A 27,205-nucleotide genomic window follows, 5' to 3' on the forward strand; every position below is an offset into this window, starting at 1 on the left:
TATTGAGGAAATGAACCCAGCAGCCTGGCTCTACAATCTCTCCAGCGCTGTCTAACAGGACTTTCTGTGATGTGGCTGTTGAGCACTCAGGATGCGGCTAGCGTGACTGAGGTACCGAATGTCTTATTTTACTTAATTTTAATTATTTAAGTTTAAAGAACCACATATTAGTGGCTAGTGTAGCACACTGGACGGAGTTCAGACTCTGCGCTTCATTACAGCAGAGCACTGCATTACTGACAAGCAAGAGAGGAATGCTAGTCAGGGAGTCCACTGCATTCAATTTTTAAAGTTTAAACAATTCAAAGAAAACCTTTCCAATAATTTAGTTTCAAGCAACAAGTGATTGCAAAATTCACTCTTTACTTTTTAAATTCTTCGCCAAAGTTAAGACAAAGATACACGGGGTCTATGAGCTAAATAAAATGGACCCATTTTTCTTTAAAATAATATTTAAAACAAGGTTATTAAGATCTGTACATACAAGTATATTTCCCTAAAACAAAGTTCTGATAAAACTTTTCTCAATTAACTTTGCCCACAAGACACGTACAACTTTGACGTCCAATATTACAGAGCTACATGTAAAGAATAAATTCACTGCTTAAAGTTTTCCAAGTACAAATGAACCAACACTACAATAAATATTAATAAACATCAGTATATTGAATCTGACCATTGTCCACAGAACCCTGTACACTGTCTCAGACATAAACACCTACAAACAAGCTATCAGCCATCTAAGTGATCAGGACTGCAGCATCAACAATAATAACAATAATAGCTTCCCTGGTGGCACAGTGGTTGAAAGTCCGCCTGCCGATGCAGGGGACATGGGTTCGTGCCCCGGTCCGGGAAGATCCCACATGCCGCAGAGCGGCTAGGCCCGTAAGCCACGGCCGCTGAGCCTGCACGTCCGGAGCCTGTGCTCCGCAACGGGAGAGGCCACAACAGTGAGAGGCCTGCGTACTGCAAAAACAAAAAACAAAAACAAAACAAAACAAAACAATAATAACAATAATAAAGATAACAAAACCAACAAAAATATTAACAGCAGCTTACATTTAGCCCTTACTAGGTGCCAGCCACTGTGCAGGGTCCTTCCTATGCCTTATCTCAATCCTCACAACACTCCTGTGAAGTACATACTATTATTATCCCTACTTTTCAGATAAAGAATCTGTTGCACAGGGAGGTTAAGTAACTTGCCAAAGGTCACACAGCTAATAAGTAAGTGAGTAGCAAATCCAGAGCTGAGACCCAATCAGCCCGACTGGGTATCCATGTTCTCAATCAGGCTTCCCGTGCTGCAGCTACTCACAGAGCAGTAAATTGTGGGAAATCTCTAAAAGCTCTTCACAATTAAGTCAATTACACAACCCAATTTACTCTGTGTATGTGTTTGTTCAGAAAGAGTAGATGTAGGCAGGCAGGCATTATGAATTTGATATTTTAATCTAAGAGGCTACCACGGAAAAACAAAAATGGCTTTAAGAAAACCAGTAGAATATGAATGTCAGGGCTATATGAGGTCTTAGGGAACAACTCATCATATAATAGATGGAAAACCCTGTGACACAAAGACACTCACTGACCTGCCTAAAGTTGCACGGTGGTATGACCAGATCACAGGTTTTCTGGCTCCCAAATCATCAATGTCCTGCCCACCATATTATTGTAATGGCCACATGTCTGTTTTAACTTGATATAGGCTGCTCCTCATTAAGACTGCCCAACCCCAGCACCGAACAAAGTACACTGTAATGGTGTCTGAGGTGCCTTTAAAAGACACTTTTTTTTTAACCACATTGGAATCCATACTACTGAGGATTGCTTTGACCGTGAGTAATAAACCAAGAAGTCTAGCAGTAAGTCAAACAACTAAATAAAGTACACTAGATGCTACGACTTCAGTTTCTCAAGCTTAAACAGTCAACATGAAGCAAAATATGGGTATAGTTTAAACATAAGCTGAACACCATTTTCTATCAAACCATTACAAAATATCTTAAAGGGGAATCACACATTTCTCTGTCCATTGTTAGGTTATTAGCTATAATATTTCACTTATCTAACAATCAGTTTATGACAATCTCAACTATCTAAAACACAGCTAAAAAACAGAATGGAAACAAAAATGTTCAGTAAGCCAAAACATTATTTCAATTAACATTTACTGGTTAATTTAATAAATATAATCATAAGTTACAGTAGAATTTTAAACGTGTAGTAATAGAGGCAAAAGCAAAATACTAAGAGAATAAAAAGAAAGGAATGATTAATTCTGACCTAAAAGGGCAAGAGGAGAAAAAGATCAGGGAATGCTTTTTGGTGGGGGTGGCTTTTGAGCCTTGGAGGCTGATCTGTAAGGACTATAGTCACTGGAGAAGGAAGGGAAGGACTTGCCGTCCTGATGGAGCAGCACATCTGGGAAACAGCAAGCATTCTGGTGTCGCTGGCATAGAGGGTGCATGGGGAGATCTAGTTAGTGATCATCACAGCTAGAAATATAGGTGAAGTCCCAATTCCAGGTTTTATGGCAAATTATTTCACAAAATGATCTCAGACAGCAATGGAAGGATGGAATAGAGAGTTAAAGGACCACATACCACTGACCAGTCTTCTCATCTTCTCCCACTATCACCTTAAGAATATTTCCAAACTTCTTCACATGTTTGGCACCTGAGCTCTCCTCCACTATTTATTTTGCTTAAGATGCTTATACACTCTCTTCTTTTCCCCCTAGCTTTTATGCATCCTTTGATACTTAGCTCAAATGAGGGCATCTGTCAGTTCACCAAAGAGTTTAATCCCTTCACTCTCCTAATTACCAAATCAGGGCCAGTTCCCCCTTTGGGTTCCCACGACACCTCGTCTACTACAACACCTCTCATACTATTGTAATCATTGACTTTTGTCTCTTACCACCCCCATATGAGTTCCTTGAGGATACATCTCTGTACCCTTTCACCTAAGATGCAGTAAGCGTTCAATGCATGTTTATCAAATAAAATAAATGAGGAGGCTATTTTAATAATCTAGAGGAGAGGTGCTAAGGCATGAAAGTGGGAATGAAAAGGTTAGGACAGATGCCAAAGCTCATATGTTTTACTAACAGGACAGACTTTCAGGGCTTCATTCTTAATCTACTCTTATTTTTAAAATAATTTTGATAAACATGGTCATCAGGTTTTGTAACCTACAAAAAAATTGTTTCAATAAAGAACCTGAATCATTAAGAAACGATTAATTTATATTTAGCATACTTCTATTTAGCCAGATAGAAGAACATGTCATATTTTCAAAACATTTTTGTCCAAATAAACACGAGGCCTTTAAAGGAGAAAACCAGGCTTCTTACTAATACAAAGTTACGATGATTACATTTGTGCCTTATGTACATCTGAATAGACGGTAGGGTTTTACCTCTGGTCTACTCAGTGAGGTGGTTCCTTCCCAATCTAGTCAAACTTGGCCCTGGAGATGCAGGCTAACCAGGTCATTCAAGACGAAAACTGTTACAGTTTATTTTTCCATTTAGCACAGAATCACTTATCCCATTCCTTTCCCTAGTCCACAAGACTAAGTTGCTTTAACTCTGCACATGATGACCTCACGGCAAAACAAACAACTCACTATACTGCCCTGACTATACAAACACCTCTTAGACTAGACTGTATTAACAAATGTATATTCTTCCATTCATTCCTTCACTCAGTAAATAGCTGGGATCTACTATATCCCACGTATGGGCAGAGATCATATTTTATTTTGTATCCCCAGTGATTAGCAAAGTGTCTTCCAAATAGTGGACACCTGATAAAGGTGAACAAATGAGAATGATGAATGAACAAATGAATGAATACATATACATGCATATTTGACCCTCCATCCCATAACTTTTCCAAAGACCAGTTAACCTTTGCCTAGTCTTCCAAGGCTGTACTACAAAATATCTCTTCCTATCCACTTCAACTACTCACAAACATCAATCACTTCCAGCAGTTACCACAACATCAGCAGAATAGAGTGTGGATCCACAAAAATTATCCTTCAAATAGTGTTACTAGTTCTCTCCCTTTCTTATAGTGCTAACTGTTGCAAAATTCTAAGTTCTTTAAAGAGCATTAGCATGAACTCTTAGCACTGTATTTCACTAAGTTCTGGAAGGTTGGGATACTTGATTAATGTTTCTACTAAGTGACAAAGCAATGATTTGGCAAATATTTTGAAAATTTTGGAGAAAATATTCATGAGTATTCCATAATTTCTCTCTTTCCCCAAAATAATTCTTAGTCATACCCTTGCATCTTACTTAAAATATATTAAGTTTGTTTACTATCTCATACCAAGGAAAACTGATGAAAACTTCTCAAACCATTTATCATAATTATTTCATCCTCAATTTTGATACTTCCCCTCACAAATCAATTTTTCCATACTATTTACTAATACTAATGTGAATACAATACCTTGAAATGTTGCTCTCTCTGCAGCCATCCAAATTCATACTATATTTTAAATAATTGAGTTAAAAACTCTCTTTCTATGGGCCATTGTTTTATACTTGTCTGTAGGACTTTACCTTTCTCAAGCAGTTTATCGATGTTAAAAATTGGTAAAATATAACATTATTTTGCAAGAAGACAAAACTAACAGTAAATATGTTTTTGCTAAATGATTAAAAACACCATGAGAATGGGTTTGAAAAAAACAAGCTTCTAAGAAAAATGTCTATGTATAAGCTGCCTCTGTTTTCCCTGGTCATGGAAAATTCTGTCTGAAATATAGGGGAAAAAACCTAAGAGCAAAAACCATTCTACTACGTTAGTTAGTATCTTTTAGTACTATTTTTCCTATATTCATAAGGCATTTCCTGTCAATATGATTACATTATTTACTTGTGTGTGTGTGTGTAAGCATTATGAAAGGCAAGAAGAATATTATTATTCTTTCCCCAGGTATATTCCAAGTAACTATGATTATGACTGAAAACATACAAACTAGAAGAAACATTCCAATAAAAAAAAAATTCTGACTGTCTGTAAAGGTCAAACTGTATGAATCTGACATTTTCAAACAGATTGGGATTAAATTAACTGATTTATATTCTCTTGAAATAGTAAAAGCGAAAAGCTTTTTTAAAAATGCCTAATTGTTAGAATCCTGCTATTCAGAGATAGAAACAATCTTTTGCTTCAGAAGAAAGTGAAGGAGAAAACAGGAGGTAAATAATTGTAAAATATCCTAAATAAGACTAACACATTTTCAAAGGTAAATGACAAGTTTCTTTGCTTTGTGAGATGCATTTTTGTCCATTTAAATACCATGTTCTTCCATAAAATCAGAACAGACAAGAAGATTTCTAAGGTTTCTTTCAGCTGTAATGTTCCGTATACATGTTACAATATTATTTAATACCATTACCCTAAATCATTTTACATAGGACTTGAGGAATCTCATAAGCTTCACCTTAAACACAGATCATATCAAGTTTTTAAAAAAATCCAAAGTACTCTATATTTTATATCATCTGAGGTAATCATATTACGCTATCATATTACGCTAATCATATAAAGACAGAAAGCTATATCTTTCATATGAAAAAGCTGGTATATAAATTTATCAACTGACTGATTTTAAACCCTAGATTAAATTAGTGAAATTGCCAGTATTATAAACTTAGCTGATGGCCTACATTTCTTAAATTAATTCCTGTTATTTTGGAGATTTACTATTTCAAATGCTTAAAAAGAAAATATACAAGTATTTCTTCAAAGATGTATCTGCATTAGTTCGTTTTAAGATCTGTAAGTCAGGCATGCAATTAAAAAGATTTTGAAAATGTATTCCAGCATATCCCAAACTGTCACAGGCTATAAATATAGGACTATTTTAAATATAAACAGTGCTGATTAAGCATATATCATGGACAGAAAAAAGCAATTATTCACTGAAAAAGGCAATAAAATCTACCTTCTTTGACTAAATTCATATTTATTACTATTATTTATCACTTATTCACATAAATAAGAACCATCTAATTCTTTTGCTCTGCTATAGGCAGAATCCTAGCTTGTTCTCTTCTGATTTCTGCCATGAAAATTTATATTTTAAAGTTAAAAGAGAAGAGGATTATACAGATTATTCTTCTACCTCCAAAATAAATAATGCGAGAGGATCCTTACAGCATGAAAAGTACTGCCGCAGCAGATATGTCATAACCTCTCCTCACTCTTCGTACCTTGTAATAAAATGAAATGCTTCTAATTTGTGGTTTAAAAACAGTAATAATGAGGCATGTTCACAATTATGTCATTACCTGATCCTCCTCTGATACCGTAATATATCAGAAGAGCAAAAGCACACAGGATAACTCAAACTCCTTTTTTATAGCTGCTCTTTAGGTCGATATTCGTAAAAATCTCTAAGTGCCTTAAAGTGCTCTGATTGTTCATCCTGATGCTGTTCCTACCTTCCTTCACTCTGGCTGCTTTTTGCCTGGATGGTGTCACCAGCTCCTTTACAATCTGCAAGACGTGAATCATTGCTAGTTAACAAGCCAAAGGCTCCAGCTGCTTCCTCCAGGAATCCAACAGGTTTCATCACCGCGAGCTCACTGCATCTCTGCTTTCAGGAAGCTCAGGCACAAGCACGGTTCAACTCCAGAGAAGTACATGCTCTGCTTAGCTCTCCCTGAAGGCTCTGAAGCAGTTAATAAGAAACAACAAAAGGATGGGCTGCATCTTCTTGAAATGATGGATTCAAAGTGATTTTTGCACATGTGAAAACCACCGTCCTCAAAGTCCAAAATGTATGACTTTGCAGAGCATTAACAAGTTATAAACAAAGCAAAACAAAACATGAGTAATCGTCTGTTAAAGCACTAAGCACAGCGAAAACATTTTCTGACAAAAGTCACGACAGGAAAAATAAAGTGCTACGCTATAAATTCTCATATAGTGGGTTGCAGATGCTGTGTGCAAGTTTTTAAAAACACACTCGGAAGCAGTCAACCAAAATACCCTGCACTGTCAAAGCCCTGATACTTTTTTCCAATTTCTCAAAAATCTCATATTTGAAATACAGAAAATAAAATGTGGATAAAAATACAACTTTATCTTGCTAACTCCAAGCTCCCAGATCTGCACAGAAGAAATGGTCCCTCAAAAAATATCCTAAGGATTCCCTGCCCTCCTCCTCACACATGCCCCTGAGGTTCTAGCCCCTGAAGAGAGGTCTCGGTCCTGCCGCACACTGGAAATCCCCAGAAGGGCTGTAAATGCATTGGGCTCACCATCAGAGGCGTGGGACAGAGACTTTCAAATCAAGTATAACCATATGATTTTTAACAGCCAAGCTGCAACCATGCTCAATTAATATTTAATACTTTTGTCATGTGTTCTAGTTAGCACATAGCAGCCCTTTTCAAAGTAAACCTACAGAGTTAATTAAAAGAGAAAAATGAGCTTCAGGTTCACATTGTCAAATGTTACATTTACTAAAGTGATTCTTCACCAGCAAATTGTTCCTCTTACTGTACTGCTGACTTTCCTAGTTTTCTTTCCTTCCCATTTACTGATATTCTTAATGTATCATAAAATAATAGATCCCAGAGCAAATCAAAGGCAGTTCCTTTGCCTCCACACAGTTAAAGGCTTGCTTGTTATTTTCCCATTTTTCAGTTGGACAACTGAGGTACATGGTGAATCAACTATGGTTGGAAGCAAAACACAGGATCCAAAACCCAAAGGCTTCTGCCTTCTATGACACCAAGTCTCTTCTGTAAAAATGTACAGTTTTGAAATTCAGGGTAAAGTTGTCAGCTCTTCAAAGAAGAGGTGCTGTAACATGCGCATATATATCTGCCCATAATGTATTCTCCATACGGGTGTTAACTGAAGACATAAGTGCTACAAATCCATGATGGTGAGAAAATATTTGCAAATGAAGACAAAACACAGCAATTATCCTAACTACCTATTATCTTTAAAGAGTTTGTACTTGCAAACCAAATCAAGAGTTCAGATGGGTCAAAGACCAAGTTTTAAACCTCAAATCAAAACTGTTTTTCAATGAATCCCTTTGAAGACCTGAAATAGACAAATCAACATTTAAGTCAAACCCTTCAAATCAAGTTCCCCAAATTCTTTCTAGCCCTTGCCCCATTTCCTAGGGCAGTTCTGAACATGAAACAGGTATTAAGTATCTACTGGCTTTATTTTCCAGTCCTTTGCATGTCCAGCTCCTGAGAAATTACTTCCACTTTTCTGGGAAAGAAATGATGTTTGTGAAAAGTACTTTCTGGTAGCTTTGCTTTCTCTCATAATTTTTCTCTTTCCATGCAAGGAAGGGGATATACAGGACACCATCCTCTCAGTCAACTCTATCTTCCATATCTGATCAGTGAAGAGAGGAATATCTGTATTCGTGTTTCCATAAATTTCACGTATCATAACTCCCTATTCTCACTGATATCAGTATTGGTTTTGAAAATGAAAATCATATAATGATCAGTTTGAACACACTGGTTCACCACTTTTAGCCCTTAACTTCTGCTAACCTACCAATAGTTTCTTCTTGTTTCTCTCATTCGCTTCTCATGTTTTTATCACACATTACATCAGTAAAAATATGAGCATATATTCTAATATATGGAACTGAGCTGTACTCTAAAATGTCAAGATCACGAAATACAAAGGACTGAGGAACAGTTACAGACTAGAGGAGAGTAAAGAGTCAGGATAACTAAATGGAACACACAATTCCAGATTAGATACTGGACCAGAAAGGGATAAAGGAAAAAATATGACATTTTGAGACAACTGGCAAAATTTGAATACAATCTATAGATCATCAATATTAATTTCCTGACTATGACCATTCCATGGCAGTTATGTAACAGAATATCCTGGATGTTAGGAAATACACCCTGAAGTACTTAAGGGTAAATATCAATACATTAATTTACTCTCTGATGGGGCAAAAATAATATTTATTAGAATGAGAAAGCAAATGTGGTAAAATGTTAACATTTGGGAAATCCAGGTAAGAGAAGATGAGAATTGCTTACGTTACTCTTGCAACATTTTCCTAAGTCTGAAACTATTTCAAAATAAGTTAAATTCTGACTACATATCCCAATATATGCATTATTTTATTGTTTAAAAAAGATATGTATGTGTTCATATTTATATATGTTTAAATCATACAAAACAGTAATTTAAAATGATGAGGAGATAAGTAATATAAGAATTACACATTTGTATATAGGCTGTGTTTCAGTTAACTCTATGTATGTATGTACACATTTACCTAACTTGCACGTGCATTTTCATACTTGCTTCCTTCACCCCAGAGATCATTCTGAACCCTCCTGTAAGGCAAGTTTGGGCTTACTCTGGCATGGTTAGGCTTAAAAGAATTAACTTTGCCACTAAAACTGATCTGCTGGAGGAGATGCCTGAAGCAGTGGTCCTCCACTCCTACCCCTTTACACAATCTCCCTTCTCCCATTTTACGAGAAAAAGGCCAACCCTCACCCATCTTACTATGGTGCAGAGCTCCAAAGGGTAAAAACATGGCAGGTGGGGGACACAGAAAATTCAGCAGCTCCTTTGATCAAGGCACAAGAAGTAACATCAGCCCATGCAACTGATTAAGATACATGAGTTTCTAATAAAGTATTTGTTTATAGTGAATATCAAATTTTATCACGTTTGTTGTTTTTGACCAACTGCATTAGGATGAAACTCTGGGAGGAAAGTGGAATTAATGTATACTTTCAGAAAAAAAGGAAAGTATGTAAAATCTCTAGCTACTAAGGAACAGCCTGTTCGTTTTTATAGATGGATGACACTGGGTATCAAACCACTGAGATATTTAAACCCTACTGTATACACTTACAAGAGGGATGTAACAGTTTTCATCTACTTAATATTTTTCCTCATTAGGCCTCTGGCACAAAGAATTGGTTTAATCATAGTCCTTAGCGCTTATCATTGGTCCATGCATGGCCCAGTTTTACTTATCCACTTAATTATTTAATCATTTTCAATAATTTAATAAATGCCACAAAGCAACCACCCAGACAAAAACTAGGATGTTAACAATAATCTACATTTAACCTATGGTGCCCCCAAACACCAACTCAGCTCCCTGCTTTCACCCCAAAGTAAGAATCATCCTGAATCCAGTAGTTATCATTCCATTGATTTCCTTTATGTCTATCTATATTTTATTAAACACACACACACACAATCCTTGTGTTGCTGTTTGGTTGTTCTGAACTTTATAAAAAGGGCATCATATTTTATGTGATGTTTGGGGAATTATATTTTTTCTTAAAAGTAATTCTATTACATTCTAGACCAGTGGTTCTCAATCTTCAATACACACTGAAATTACCTGGGAAATATTTTAAAGTATGATGCCTGGGTCCATCCACAGAGATTTTGACTTCCCTGTCCTACGGTGCAGCCTGAACACCATAAATTTTAAAAGCTCCCCCAAATGATCCTAACATTCAGCCAAGGTTAAGAACCACTATTCTAGAAGAATGACACAGGAAAAGCTAACTATATGTGGATAAGTAAACATGAAAAGTACAAAATGTTAATGAATGCCCTATTGCCATTTATTTATACATACATGAGGGGAAAGAGAGAGATGGGTGTATGAAGGAAACTATCAAAATGTTACCAATGATTTTTCCTCTGAATGGTGGCATTATAAATATTTACTGTCTCCTTTTGCTATACTTTTCTAAGAGAACACATTATACTATCAGTACTTTTTTTTTAAAGGGAATTACATTTTGGTTCTTTTAAAAGTCTATATCACATCACCAAAAAAGATATATATAGAAAACAAGTATACGAACAGAGGCTCAATATCCTATGTCATTAGGGAATTTCAAACTAAGACAATCAGATACCACTGCACATCTCTCTGAATGGCTAAAATCCAATACACTGACAACATCAAATGCTGGCAAGGATGTGCAGCAACAGGAACTCTCATCTACTGCTGACGGGAATGCAAAATGGTGCAGCCACTTTGGAACACAATTTGCTGGTTTCTTACAAAACTAAATATACTAATATAATATACTAATATGATCTACCAATTGTGCTCCCTGGTATTTACCCAAATGAGCTGAAAACTTATGTCCACACAAAAACCTTTATAATTGCCAAAACTTGGAAGCAACCAAGACGTTCTTCAGTAGGTGAATTCTGGATAAACAAACTGTGCTACATCCAGGCAATGGAATACTATTCAGCAATAAAAGGAAATGAGCTATCAAACACAAAAATACATGGAGGAATCTTAAATGCATATTGCTAAGTGAAAGAAGTCAATCTGAAATAAGCTGCATAGTATATGATTCCAACCACATGACATTCTGGAAAAGGCAAAACTATGGATACAATAAAATGATCAGTAGTTGTCAGGAATTTGGGAAGAAGGAGAGAAGAATGAATATGTGGATTTTTTAGGGCAGTGAAAACTACTCTGTATGGTATCGTAATGACAGATACATGTCATTATACATTTGGCAAAACTCACATAACATATGACTCAATGAGTAAACCCTAATGTAAACTATGGACTTTAGTTAACAATAATGCTTCAATATTGGCTCATCAATTGCAGTAAATGTACCACACTGGTGTAAGATGTTAATAACAGGGCTATGAGGGAACTCTTGGTACTTTCCGCTCAATTTTTCTGTAAACCTAAAACTGTTCTGAAAATAATAGTCTTTATAAAAAATTACGAAGGAAATCTATATTTAACACATATTTAATCTACATCCCACTCTTCAGACTTTAATACAAAGATAAATCCAAAGAGTACAGAGTTTAACAAGACAGAGCGTGCTTAAAACAAAAATCCTAATTGCCTACATACATGAGAGATCCATGTGGCCTGGAGGACAAGGAATATTATTATAGTTGCCCTTGCAATGGGCTGCCTGCAAACAGTTGTGAGCTACTTCTTTTTTTAACAGAAAAATTCTCACCTCAATCTTGTTTCCTACATTTGTATTTTTGTTATACATAGCCACCCCCAAACCACTAACTTTTGGCTAAGCCCCAAAACCGCTGATTTACTTTTCCTTCCCATCACTTCCAAATCCAGCATTCCCAGAGCAGACACAAGGGAGAAAACCCGTGAGAGAACAAGAAAGACATGACAAAGAGAGAAATACAGCACTCTCTACTCCTATTTGGATATTTCAATTTGTGCCATTTTCCTTTCTCCAGAGGAGAATACAAGGCAAAAATCAACTTGTTTCAGATGAAAAGGGATCAAGAACAGGAACTGTATGACAAATGATATAAAGATAAAACAGCTCAGCAGAGGAAAGAAATCTTTTCCCACCATTCCTCACTCACCGAAAAAAAAAAAGAAAAGAAAAGAAACAGGAAGAGAGAAAGAACAAGATTGAATTTGATCTCATTTGTATTCTTTCCCTCATTCATTTAATAAAACCATGAACAAGTTCACTGGAGCATCTTTCTTGGCCCTAAGTGAAAACAAGTACAAGAGAATCCATATATTCTAAAGCAGAATTATATTACTATCCATAAAAATAGTGTTATAGATACTTCAAAGCAACTCCTTAGAATCTTAAAGAACTGCAAATTAATTTAACAAGGCTTCTGCTTACTTCTTTTTTTCAATTTACATCTTTAATAGTAAACCCTAATTCTTTTACAAAAAGAATGCATGTTCACTGTAGAAAAAAATATCCAAAAATAAGCCAAAAGAAAATAAAAATCTCTCTTAGGCCCATTATACAGAAATAAGCACTCCCAACAACCTTTCAGACTTTTCATATACTTTTTGCTTGCTGATTTTACAAAAATGAGATAACAGTACGCATACTCTTTTAGAATTGATATGTGTTTTCACACTTCTGAATATTTCATCATCTCTTTCATAAAATAAACACAGACCAGGATATTTGCACTGTGCTCTGTCCACAAAATTTTTGGATCAAATGAATAACAACCCAGCATCTTTTCATTCTTGCCAATGATTTAGATTTTTTCTACCCAATTTTCAGAAAACTTCTTTGGTTTTCCTGGAAATATATTTCAGAATTAAACTACTGTCATTCTTTTTTCAGAACATGGAGATAAGTTGAGAAGAAAAAATGTGAGAGGCCACACTTCTTGTGACAAAAATAATCTGTAAATATTCAAGATGTCAGTCGGCCTGCAGATAGAAAAACACTATTGAATATTAAGCTATAAACCACTTCCAACTGGTTTCCTCTTGGTTTAATATACCAGTTAATACACTTCACTTCTTTGTCATTCTACTTTAACTGTAAGGCTGAAATATAGTCACTTTGTTCTAGAATTCTGAAAATCAATCTCTACAAACTCGTCAATAGAAAATACAACATATACTGTTTATAAAAAATAAAAGTTTTACATTTTTTCTATACCTAAAAATCTATACTGTTTTCTGTCCAAATAGTGTTCCTAATAATTCACACTGGGTATTTAAAAATTAACATTATCAAAAGCTCATCAACTATCTTCACAGATTTTCATAGAAAAAAAGTAAAACAAAACAAAGAAGATATGAAGGTAAATGTCCTGAAATTGTAGGATGTGGAAAGAGCCAAAGAATATGTTTATGGATGTTGATATTATCCTTCTTTTACATAATCTCCAAGTATATTAGATACAGTAACTGTTTATGAACAAAGTATCTGTATTAATGTAATTAAGTTAGCAATTCTTTCAAAACCAGTTTTGTTTTGTTTTGTTTTGTTTTTTGCGGTACGCGGGCCTCTCACTGCTGCGGCCTCTCCCGTTGCGGAGCACAGGCTCTGGACGCGCAGGCTCAGCGGTCATGGCTCACGGGCCCAGCCTCTCCGCGGCATGTGGGATCTTCCCGGACCGGGGCACGAACCCGTGTCCCCTGCATCGGCAGGCGGACTCTCAACCACTGCGTCACCAGGGAAGCCCTAAAACCAGTTTTTAAAAATATTTTACCAAAGGGCAATTCATTTTACTTATAAAAAGCAACCAAGAAACTGCTCAACTGTGTAGCTCAGTGGAAACTGTCATAAATGTGTACAAAATATGCTTTACAAGCAAGGGAAATATAAACATGTTATCCCAATACATCTTCACAAATTCTTAATGTACTGATTGTACACCGAAGTGCATGTTAAAGGCAATAAAATCCTGTTCATCCATACAAAATATATTACGCATCTAGTATGTATGTACAATACCTAGCAGGTACCTAGTAGATACAATGCCAGTTGCTGGTTATTACAGGTGTGTGATCAACCTCCTTTCATTCTTCCAAGAGAAACTGGCATTAAACACATAATTACACAATTCATTACTGAATTACAACTGAGATGACTACTGCAAGTAAGCACTGGATGACTGGAGCATGTGCCGTTAAGTGGAAAAACGGTGTGAATTAAAGGCCATACATAGTACATTATAACTGAACATATTCCAATTTCTGAATTACCACATTTTTAATTTTTAAAGTAAGCTTTCCTTTGTGCAGAAATGACCTCTCTTTTGACTTTCCCAAGCTACATGCAGATGAATGCACAGATATGGAAGGAAAAGAGACTTTCTAGTCATAATAAGGAAATTTAAATGTGACTTTATTTTCAAAATCAAGAATTCAAAGAAAACACAGTATCCAGGCAATCTGACCTACTCCAGATTTTAACAAAGCTATGAAATAACATAATTAGTTTTAAAAAATTCATTACCATTAAAAAACACATATTAAAAATATGTGGTCATGAAGAACCTAGGGGCAAGACGGGAATAAAGACACAGACCTACTAGAGAATGGACTTGAGGATATGGGGAGGGGGAAGGGTAAGCTGTGACAAAGCGAGAGAGAGGCATGGACATATATACACTACCAAACGTAAGGTAGATAGCTAGTGGGAAGCAGCTGCATAGCACAGGGAGATCAGCTGTTGCTTTGTGACTGCCTGGAGGGGTGGGATAGGGAGGGTGGGAGGGAGGGAGACGCAAGAGGGAAGAGATATGGGAACATATGCATATGTATAACTGATGCACTTTGTTATAAAGGAGAAACCAACACACCATTATAAAGTAATTATACTCTAATAAAGATGTTTAAAAAAAAGAAAAAAAAAGAACATCAGGATACAACTGAAATAAATTTAATGCTCTATTAAAAAAAAACACACATATTAAAAATCATTTAAGTATATGTTTATCTCAAAATAAATCATAACTCAATTTGGAATAAATCATAATTCATTATAACATCACATTTAAGATCAAATAGTCCTATGTGGGGAGATATATATACACACACACATAACATACAAACATAAAGACATAGGGATTTCTATAGAGTTCATAAAAGTGCTTGTGTACATAAACACAGCAGTCTCTTCAACATTCAGAAAGGTCTTTCCAGCGTTTCCTCAATATAAAATCTGTAATCACCATAACACATTAACCACAACAGGGAAGGAAGACCATTAAGAGAGTCCTTGACAGAACAATACATTGAGCAAAACTGATCCATGGTACCTATCATTCTCTGCTCTTCCTCCCTTTCTGAAACCTTTTTCCATCGCTGCCTTTTCTGTATACTGCGCATTCTCTCTCCTCCGACCATCACAAAATTACCTATGTTCCAATAAACATATAAAAACTATATTGTTGGGCTTCCCTAGTGGTGCAGTGGTTGAGAGTCCGCCTGCCAATGCAGGGGACACGGGTTCGTGCCCCGGTCCGGGAGGATCCCACATGCCACAGAGCGGCTGGGCCTGTGAGCCATGGCCGCTGAGCCTGCGCATCCGGAGCCTGTGCTCCGCAACGGGAGAGGCCACAACAGTGAGAGGCCCGTGTACTGCAAAAAAAAAAAAAAAAACTATATTGTTTCATAATAAATTTTTGGAGAGACAAAAAAGCATCATCCAAGGTTAAAAATCTGTGATTTTTCAATAAGCATTTTGGAAGAAAAGACTATTTTAGAAGGATATGATGCAACAGAAAATGTAAATAGTGAGCACATGAAAAAGATATCCTAACAATGCTATACCTCCTGAACACCCATTAGGATGGCTGCTATCCAAAAGTAGAAAATAACAAGTGTTGACAAGGATGTGGAGAAATTGGAACTCTAGTACAATGCAAAATGGTGTGGCCACTGTGAAAAGCAGTATGGCAGTTCCTCAAAAAATTAAACATAGAATTGCCATATGATCCAGCAGTTCCATTTCTGAGTATATACTCAAAAGAACAGAAAGCAGAATCTCAAAGAGATATTTGTACACCTAGGTTCATAGCAGCATTATTCACAATAGCCAAAGGTGGACGCAAACCAAGTGTCCATCAACAGATGAATACACAAAATGTAATCCATATAGTAGAATATCATTCAGCCTTAAAAGGTAAGGAAATTCTGATATATGCTACAACATGTCTAAACTTTGAGGACATTATGCTAAATGAAATAAGCCAGTCACAAAAAGACAAATACTGTATGCTCCCCCTTACATGAGGTATCCAGAGTAGTCATATTCACAGAGACAGAAAGTAGAATGGTGGTTGCCAAAGGATGTGGGGAGGGGAATATGAAGTTGTTTAATGAATACGGAGTTTCAGTTTTGCAAGGTAAAAAGAGTTCCCGAGATTGGCTGCACAACAATGTGAATATACTTAATGCTACTGAACTGTACACTTAAAAGTGGTTAAGATGGCAAATTTTACATTATGGATATTTACCACAAATTTTTTGGAAAGTTATCCTGTCTAAAAATCAAATATGCAACTGAAAGCAACAGTATAATGTCATTTTGAGCCTACTGAGCTAGTCATGGTGAAACTGGTATCCTTGTACACCAATTACCAGAGTCACTGTAAATTGATGTAGTCTTTTAAGAAAGACAAGAAGAACATTTCAATACTACAAATCTACAAAAACATTTCAATACTATAAATCTAGCCTAAAGAATTATAGTTGTTTTTTTTAAGAAACAGGGCAAAGTCATCAATGATATTCATTTTACAAACATTTTTTAAAAAATGAACCATCATAAATAAAAAAAATAATAGGGACATAGTTAAATAAGTTACTATGCATCATTACCTTTAAGGAAGATAATTATGAATTCTAAGTATAAAAACAATTATGGAAATATGATAACTATCTAAACACAATTCAATGTTAGAAATCCAAATATAAAATTGCATATACACCAAGAACCCAATTACATCAAAATATATACTATCTGGACAATACCAGAGGACCATATGCAAAAAAGCAAACAAGTGGGGTTACCAATGACTTTCCCCCCCATTCCCAAATGTATTTATTTTAATGTTACAGTTATACTTTAAAACAACAAAAGGGGATTAGAGAAAATGAAGAGAACAGATTAGTTTAGATGAGATTAGGTAAAATTAAGTATAAAATGGAGGCAACAGTAGGGTGTTTATCTAAACTGAAGTTACCAACTTAATCCCCTCCAAACACCTACTTCTACCAATGCTAAATTTTCCTTAATTTCTTAATCTTAATCTCAACCTCTTAACTCCAGATCTTCACACATGTTCCTTCTGTTTAGAACCCTCTCCCCCTTCCTCTTCACTTAGCCAGGCCTCATCTGGAATATGATTTCCTAAGGGTAGTCTTCCTGCCCTCCCAGAAGGAGGTTCCCTGGCTCCTGCAGACACCAGCTTCCCTTTTTGCATTAACAGCGCTGCGGTATCTGTCCTCCCCACTAGTTCTGTGCTCCATGAGGCCCAGGGCCATGTTAGTCTTGTCCTTGTCTATATCCCCAAAGACCAACATAGCAGCAGTGCACGGGGAGGTGCTCACTAACTATGTTAGTACTAAAAAGAAAACATTATTAATATTTATTCTAAATCATACATTCTCTTCCTTAAAATTTGTTTTAAAATCAGACTCATACACCACAACTCTTAAAACATTTTAAGAAATTAATTTATAGCATCACCTGTCTCAATGTTGTCTAAAAACAAGTTTTGAATCTCTCATACTTTGCAATATTCTGTCAATTTTCTAGCTTCCAATATACCTTTCAATTATTAAACTTTTAAGAATTATAACTACAGATAGTAAGTATCCTGACCATTTCACATTAAATTTAATATAACTCATAAAAACCCAATGAGAATCAAAGTCTTGATACGTTCACCTATTCTATTTTTAGCTAAAGAAAATTTATTAGGACAAAGACAAAGAAGCACCAAGTTATGGGAAGGGCTAATCTTTAGTGAAGCAAATTCAATTTATATATGAAGAGCTGCAGCTGCTTTATTGTTATTTAAAAAAACCTAAATTCAATAGCGCTATACCTTACACCTTCATAGTACTTATTCAACAGCATCTTGAGATTTTCGTCAATGTAATTCAAAACAGGAATCATACGGAAAGGAATTTCTCTTGATAAAAGCCAAATGTCTCCATTCAAGGTCATCTCACATTCTAGAAAATATTTCATTACCATTTTTCTCAAGCCTTTGCAATAAAAGCAAAACAGAAACCAGTAGAATAATAAATCCTGTTCTTATATAAGAGATTTGAATCCTATTTCAATTAAAGAAGAAATGGGAAATTTTTCTGTGAAAGAACCAAATCGGAAGGAAATGGAGAGATCACCACGCAGTCCTCCTGTCCCTTCCAGACAGCTTCCTGAAGGAATGCCCCCAGACCAGTCACACATGCCAGGACGGATCCCGGGAGAGGAGCCTCAGACAGTGCTAACCTCAGGGACACTCGTGAAAGAATTGGTCTGTATTCTTCTAAAATACCACATCATGTGAGATAAAGAACATCTTAGGAGAGGGCTTCCCTGGTGGCGCAGTGGTTGAGAGTCCGCCTGCCGATGCAGGGGACACGGGTTTGTGCCCCGGTCCGGGAGGATCCCACGTGCCGCGGAGCGGCTGGGCCCGTGAGCCATGGCCGCTGAGCCTGCGCGTCCGGAGCCTGTGCTCCGCAACGGGAGTGGCCACAACAGTGAGAGGCCCACGGACCGCAAAAGAAAAAAAAAAAAAAGAACATCTGAGGAACCTTCCAGATTAGAGGAGACTAAAGAGACTTCACACTAAACGCAAGGCGTGAATGATACTCAGCTGGACCCGGCACTGGAAGGACAGAATTGTCATAAAGGACATTATTGGGGAAACTGTCAGCAATGAAATAAGGATTGTAGACCAGATAAACATAATTTATCTTTTTGATAGTTTTACTGCAGTCATGTAAGAGAGTATCCTTATTCTTCAGAACTACACACTGAAATACACGATATATGCAACCTATTCTCAAATGGTTCCAAAAATAAATAATGTGTATTTTTAAAATACACATTCAGATATTTAAAAATAAAATAAAGAATTGATCCCATGGAAAAAATTAAGTTGGACTGGGTGGGAAGGAAGGATAGAATTTCACGATATCAGAGGTAGAATTTCACCTGCTGAGAACAGATATGCACTAAACAGAAAAAAATAACTTAAGAAGGAAAATTCTGCAGACCTAGAAGTTATTATTGTCCATCAGAATGCAGCTCAGCGCTGAGCTAGGAAAGCATAGCTTTAAGGTTAGACTAAAACCTGATAGCTAAAAATTTTTTACATCACATTTTAGGGGAAAAGAGAATAATGACTCCACTTTTAAAACACAAGTCAACATTTTTTTTTTTTTTAACATCTTTATTGGGGTATAATTGCTTTACAATGGTGTGTTAGTTTCTGCTTTATAACAAAGTGAATCAGTCATACATAAACATATGTTCCCATATGTCTTCCCTGTTGCGTCTCCCTCCCTCCCACCCTCCCCATCCCACCCCTCCAGGCTGTCACAAAGCACCGAGCCAATATCCCTGTGCCATGCGGCTGCTTCCCACTAGCTATCTACCTTACTGCGTTTGTTAGTGTGTATATGCCCATGACTCTCTCTCGCCCTGTCACAGCTCACCCTTCCCCCTCCCCATAACCTCAAGTCCGTTCTCTAAGAGGTCTGCGTCTTTATTCCTGCTTTACCCCTAGGGTCTTCATGACATTTTTTTCTTAAATTCCATATATATGTGTTAGCATACGGTATTTGTCTTTTTCTTTCTGACTTACTTCACTCTGTATGACAGACTCTAGGTCTATCCACCTCATTACAAATAGCTCAATTTCGTTTCACAAGTCAACATTTTTAAGTATACCTTTCTTAAGTGGAGAGTTACTTCTACTAAGTAATCATTTGAGATCCAAGTTCCTTTTAACAAAGTCAGTTTGGGTACCTAAAAAGTTGGGGCGGGGTTTTTCTCCGGTCCTGGGCAAAGTTCCCTGTACATATAGGTACATATACCCACAGGTACATATAGGTACAAAGTTCTATGAAAGGTCTAAGGCTGATTTTTTTTTTTTAATCACAATGGCCCTATGGCCTCCATGTGTGGTAATATGGATCAAGACCATGTGCATTCTTCATGGCAACAGAGAAGGATCTTTCCTAACCCAAAAGAGGGTAAAAAAAGAAGCTTTCTCTTTAGTTAGCAGTAAGGAAACCCCCTTTCATATAGCTTCTAGGTTACTTCTACCACCAGAAACAACATTTTTTATAATAAAGCATGCCAATGAAATATTAATATATCTTGGCAATCATATTCTAACAGTCTGAATCAATCATTTGGCATATAACCTTGTATTACTGCAGTTAAAACAATAAATTCAAGCAGGTTGAAAAATCAAATTCAAATTTTGTTGTGCCATAATTGTCACAAGGAAACAAGTTCGTAATATTCTTCCAACACTGGTAATACCTAGTTCCTCCTTTCCTGGTACATACACTTACTTGATCTATATCTACGTATCACAGAAGGAAAGAACAGAAAGTTATTACCTAAGGAAAATACAAAAGACCAACTACCGTAGGTTTACATAAAAACTTAATACATGTTTGCTTTTCAAATTTCTTTTAAGTTACAGTCAAGCAAACATATTTTGCCTTACTTTGCATTTATTAGAATATAACAAGGTTAACCAGTGAGGAGATCACAGTACTTTACTATATAGTGTCGAAAGCTTTTATCAGTGCATCCAATACATTCCAGTTCTGTTCCATTCTTCTAGAATCTGAAACAGGCAACTGTACTTTTAAAAAGACATTGCAATTCCAAATGCCCCACAATTTAATATAAGATGTATATGAGTGTATGTTAGTATCTGACCATAATCTTTTTACATCCCACTGTTTAAAGTTTAACACCTGAATGCTCCAAAGGTGTAAGCAGAAAGAAAACTGTTGCAATTCCAGGGGTACCTAGGTAATGCCAGCAGAAGTCAGCTTCTGAATTTAGGGGGGAAAATAGCACTCCACTACCATCTGCCTATACAATGACCACCATCTTTGAAGCTAAATAAGAGATAACTCATATAAAAAGTTTTCAGTTCCATTTGCCCTCCTAACTTCTGGACCACAATCATGATAGAAACCTATACAACATTTCCTTTTTTAAAAAAAAATAACTATGGCTCAGTGCTGGAAGTGGGAGTGGGAGACTGGGGTAAGGGAAACTGGGAAGACGTTCTCGCTATATTCTTCATCCTTTCAGCCCAAGGCTTTAAAGAGAAGCTAGAAAGAATTATTACATAATCACTTGTCTATCTCCAAAAAAGAAAAAAAAAGTAACACCAAAATATCATTTTAGATCAGTTTTAAGGGAGAAAGATCGAGGCTAGGAAATTTTTAACATCAATTTCACATATCTGGGAAATGAGAAGACAACTATACAATGATATCCATCATATACACTGACAGGCTCAAATTCTCTTAATAGAAAATGTCTATTTGACTAAATGCAAAAAGTGATAATATACAGCTGTCCAGACACTATTTTAAAAAAAACAAACTGATGTTAATTATATGTAGATAAACTAGTTGTAGACCATATAACAAATATCACTTACAAGCTGTTTTCCATTATATGTCTTTTGATGAATGAGAAATACTAAAAGTCATACCTATAATATTTTCATATAGAATATATTAGAGAAGTTTTTGTTTTTAGAGAAGTTTTTGTTAAAGAGATAGGAAATTTTTCAAACCAGTACATCAGTTATAATAAAATGAATTCAAGAAAAAATTGTAAAACTCAAACTCTATTTTCTGAAATTAATGTCATTTTCAAGGGGATTTCTCTCCAGATTTCATTAAATGCAGACACGCCAGTATTTAAAATGCAATTCAACTTAACTTTTCTTTTCTTTAACTTCTGCCCAACTTCTGAGGTACACAGCTATTCCATAAAACAGGATATACATCTAGATAGGCTATTGTTATAGAGAGAAGATGTAGCCAGTACTTAGGGAAAGTCCTATCTTACTTGTTGCATGATTTTTTCTATTTAATAAAAAGACTCAGAAGAATCCTTATCCCACCACTCAGGGATTTAGTAATCTCCTCAATTATTTGTAACATTATCTGCTCTAACAAATGTTAAAGTGTTCTTCACTTCAGCATCATCTCTTAGTCTATCGCTCCAACGAATGATGATATTTACTCCTACTCTTATTAGAAAGCCACAAATACACCACATCCCAAATTATTCGCTGCCATTACTTTTTCCTCAGATAAAAGAGAAACATTTCATATCCCGAAGTAACCTCAAAAAACTCACTCCACTATTTAGGCCAAAGGGCAGGATCAAACTCTCCCACACAACAGATTCACTCCTGGATTGCCCAGTCAACATCCAAAAAGACTCTCTTAGGAAACATTTCATATAATTACTTACAGAGCAAAACTTTTCCAAAGAAAGTGAAATAAATACAGAAGTAAAGATTAAAAATTTTAATAGATTAGATAAGCTTTATTTTTTTTAACTTAAAACTTAGGAAAAGGAAAATAATTAGTACCCTAAATTATCACTTTTGGTTTTTGGTGCTTTTTTGGCTTTTTTTTTTTTTAACATATTCCATCAAAATAATCATCTAGAAATTGTTAAGCACTGCTCTTCTTTTTTAAATAAATTTGTTTATTTATTTGTTTTTGGCTGTGTTGGGTCTTTGTTGCTGCACGAGGTCTTTCTCTAGTTGCGGCGAGAGGGGGCTACTCTTCCTTGTGGTATGTGGGCTTCTCACGTTGCGGAGCACGGGCTCTAGGCATGTGGGCTTCAGTAGTTGTGGCGCACGGCCTTAGTTGGTCCGTGGCATATGGGATCTTCCCGGACGAGGGCTGGAACCCGTGTCCCCTGCATTGGCAGGTGGAGTCTTTTTTTTTTTTTTTTTTTAAAGAAGATGTTGGGGGTAGGAGTTCAGTAATTTATTTATTTATTTTTGCTGTGTTGGGTCTTTGTTTCTGTGTGAGGGCTTTCTCTAGTTGTGGCAAGCAGGGGCCACTCGTCATCGCGGTGCACAGGCCTCTCACTATTGCGGCCTCTCTTGTTGCGGAGCACAGGCTCCAGAGGCGCAGGCTCAGTAGTTGTGGCTCACGGGCCTAGTTGCTCCGCGGCATGTGCGATCCTCCCAGACCAGGGCTCGAACCTGTGCCCCCTGCATTAGCAGGCAGATTCTCAACCACTGCGCCACCAGGGAAGTCCCAAGCACTGCTCTTTACACAAACTACTCTTGCTTTTATAATCTCCATCAAAGATCTAAAAAGTCCATTTTAAATGACAGCCAGACTTAAATATAACAACTTTATTGCATCTTTGGCACCATCTGATAAAAACAAAATCTTTAACAAATCTGATAAATGCTAAACATTGCTGAATATGCATTATAGAAAATTAAGACCAATTTAAGTACTGAAAAAGGCTTTTTGCAAATTGTAATAAAGTTAACAATTCACAATGAAATGCACAGCATAGCAGCATCATATAACACATATTCCACAAGATCAATATTCGGCCTCAGAACTTAACAGAATACATAAAAATTGAGACTAAAAGCTGAAGAACATCTTAAAGCACCTAACAAATTCTCTAGGTCTTACAGTTGGAGCATCCCAATTTGTGTGTCAGGATGTGCAGAGAAACAGATCCCTCGGCCCGGCCTGAGGTGTCAGAGCTGGTAGCCTCCAAGCCCCAAACATCTCCATTAGTTTATCTCACATGCTGTACAACTACTACCATGTCCTACATGGTTCATGACATGGGAAGGGTTAGGAAATCCTGCAGAGCTAAACGCATCCAGACATACAAGTATCCAACCTTTCTTGTAATCTCTAGAGAAATACTGAAAAAAATTTTAGTTGTCAATCTCACCCAAATCTAGGTTTGGAAATTCTATCTTTAATGACATGTCTTCCTATTTTTTAACCTGTACCATGCTTCTCCAGTAATTTTTACAAAAACAGGAACTCTGATATACTCAGTTCCCTCCCACCTTTATGAAAACTTACAACCCCATAGAAACTGCAACACGGCACAGACCATGACAACACTCCCTAATCTATGGTTCCAGTTCTCTGCTCGAGAATGATTTCCATCACTACAGAAAATCAAGTTGGCAAGAAAGAAACTCAAAGTTTATTTCAAAGCGAGCAACGAAAGGGCTGAAAACTAAGAACAAAACTAGGCAAAGCAAATACTGCCTGTAACCCATCTTTTTAATTTACATCTAACAAAAATGTCTCTTTGTCAGAGTAATTTTTCCAGAATAAAATCTTAAGTTGTTCCCCTAACTGAAGTCCCTCAATAGTTCCTAAGCCCTGAGATATGAAGTCCAAACCTTCAGAAATGTACATGCCCCCGGACCCTGATTTCCTCTCCTCCCCAGCTCTATATTCCAGAATGCTCAACTACTCAGTAACATCCTTGTATGGTCAAACCTTCATGCCTTTCTCACAGTGCTCCCCTACTTGGAACGCTTTATCCTACACACACACTCTTTTCATGGGAGCAGCTCGAATTTCAACCTAAGAATAATAACACATGGAACAGCTACAGTTACCACATAGTAAGGATGTCACTTAGGAACCGTCAAATCCATGCACTATTTACTGAGCATTTACTGAGTGCCAGGAACTTACCACTAGGAATAAGTCTTTGCCCTTAAGGAGTTTACTGAATAGATGAAGATCAGAGTAAACAGGCTGCTGATTTTACCGGAGGACGACAGCTACTAGAGTGAGGCAAGCAGCATGCTCCGGAGGCACAGCCCCACGGGGCTCACCTAGCGAGTGAAGTGGTAATGGACGACGGGCAGGAACTCTAGGAACCAGGGAACTAAGCAGAAACTGATTTATTTTTAAATCTTAAATGTGAAGTAAGGATTTGGGACTTCACTGTATTCCCAATGGTTAAATGCCCAATGGCATTGTTCATGCTTTGCAGCTCCCTTTCTTCGCAACAAACACAGAGAAATTACAGATAAAATATGAAGACAAATGACCAAAAGGACATACCTATGCCCCCAAACATGTTAAACGTCTCCACAGATCAGAAATCTAACAGAAACACAAAGTGTGAGCCTTGCTGAAGCCAGGAGGTCTGCTGAGCTCTGGGCCCCAAAGCAGGAAAAGGCAGCAGGCAGCTGATCCTCGGGGATTAACTATGGGTTGATCGTGTGGTGTAACAAGGGCTCCACAAGGGCTACAAGGGTCAGTAGCCAGGCTCTTTGCTCAAAACCAGGGACTGGGCTGGCACTCTTCCTTGATAGGAAACTAGACTGAAAAAGACTTCTGCTAACTGCACTCAGGCTACAGCTTAGGAAGCGGCTGACCTAATGCCAGCTGCCTCAGTGACTGAATCTGTGATATCCCCAACGTCACCATGGGACCGGGGCTCTGGTCCACTAACACAGACCTGATTCTGATCTGGGAACTCCAAAGCCAGGCAGAGACAACGGCAAATCTGCTAGACCAGCAGGGGAAATCACAAAGAGACAGAGAGACACACACACGTGCACACACACACACACACAGGAAAAAGAAAAAAGAAACTCCCATCAGAACTTGCCTGCAGAATTACAGAACATGATGAAAACACCAACAATACCAACAACCACACATAAACTCACTGCAGACAAGACAAAAATCATCAAATGATCTGAAAAAGACTTTAAAATAAGCATGTAAGAGATCTTCGAAGAGATAAATAACAAAAGAACCAAAAAAATATTAAATACAAACGAGCAGAAATGAGAAATGAACTAGTAGATATAAAAAAAAATTTTAAATCTTGCAAATGAAGTATAACCATTGTAATTTATGGATAAATTGTTGGTGGTTCCGATACGTATCTTGGCTGCCTAGTAAGCCATCCCTCCCTCTGCTTTCACGCTCACAGGGCTCTGAGTTTTAGGGGGCAGTCGTGTTAGACACCAAGATTCAAAAATCAAAGACACCCTGTATTTGTCCTCAAAGAACTTGCCAGCTGTAACAGTGATCTACCAGACCACTAAGGTTACAACGCAGAACAAAATTTAGTTCCATTTCCAAAAAAGGTAAGCATTTTTTAAACTAAAATGCTCTTAGTGTTCATGAAGTCATATTACCATCTTTACTAGAGTTGGCATTCTATGATAGGTAAACATTCTCACAAAACTTCATATGAACGGAGCTGACATAACCAAAGGTGCTTCTTTCCGAATCTGTATTTGAACTCATCTGGCAACTATCCTTGTTTATTCAAAGCACACCACCGAAAAAGTAACCCACTGAAAAGTCTCCAAAACCAAAGACCACTACTTGCAATATTACTTTTAGCAGAAAGCACTCAAAGATTTCACAATAACAGCTTCATTTTCACTTATCAACTGCCTGATTATTCAAACTGATGAGAAAAGCGACTCTATTCCTATTAAGGTAAATATAATTAATATAAATAACATGTGAAAAATTTTAAACTCTCTAATATTATATTCCAATAAGAAAATGCTCACTTCATCCCAAGGTTTCCATAATCAAAAAGCTGTACTCTAAAAGTACATCAGAACTGTCATAGGATCCCAGTCAGGATTAAATCTTAATTCTTTCCTCACTCTCTAAAAGTAACCACCACAAAATAGTAAAATCCAGTTCTGTTCACAAACAGAAGTGGAAAGGAATGACAGAAAATATTACACATACCATCCCCTCACAACTGAGCAGATAAAATCTATATCAAGACAGGTCTATAGGATAGACTTGGTTCCTTGATCCATCAAAGACATTGATAAAGAGATTTCTTTCTTTTTTTTGCTTAAATATAATATTA

The 27,205-nt window shown here is 36.7% G+C and overlaps 1 protein-coding gene across 7 annotated transcripts in view; it reads right to left on the reverse strand.

Moving 5' to 3' along the window:
* The window catches only part of USP6NL (USP6 N-terminal like), a 185,868-nt gene that overhangs the window by 97,970 nt on the left and 60,693 nt on the right, over positions 1 to 27,205 (reverse strand). The window lies entirely within an intron of this gene.

This window comes from Aethalodelphis obliquidens, unplaced genomic scaffold (assembly GCF_003676395.1).
Source record: "Aethalodelphis obliquidens isolate GAN/ISIS:26980383/991018 unplaced genomic scaffold, ASM367639v1 scaffold23, whole genome shotgun sequence".
Taxonomy (NCBI): Eukaryota; Metazoa; Chordata; class Mammalia; order Artiodactyla; family Delphinidae; genus Aethalodelphis; species Aethalodelphis obliquidens.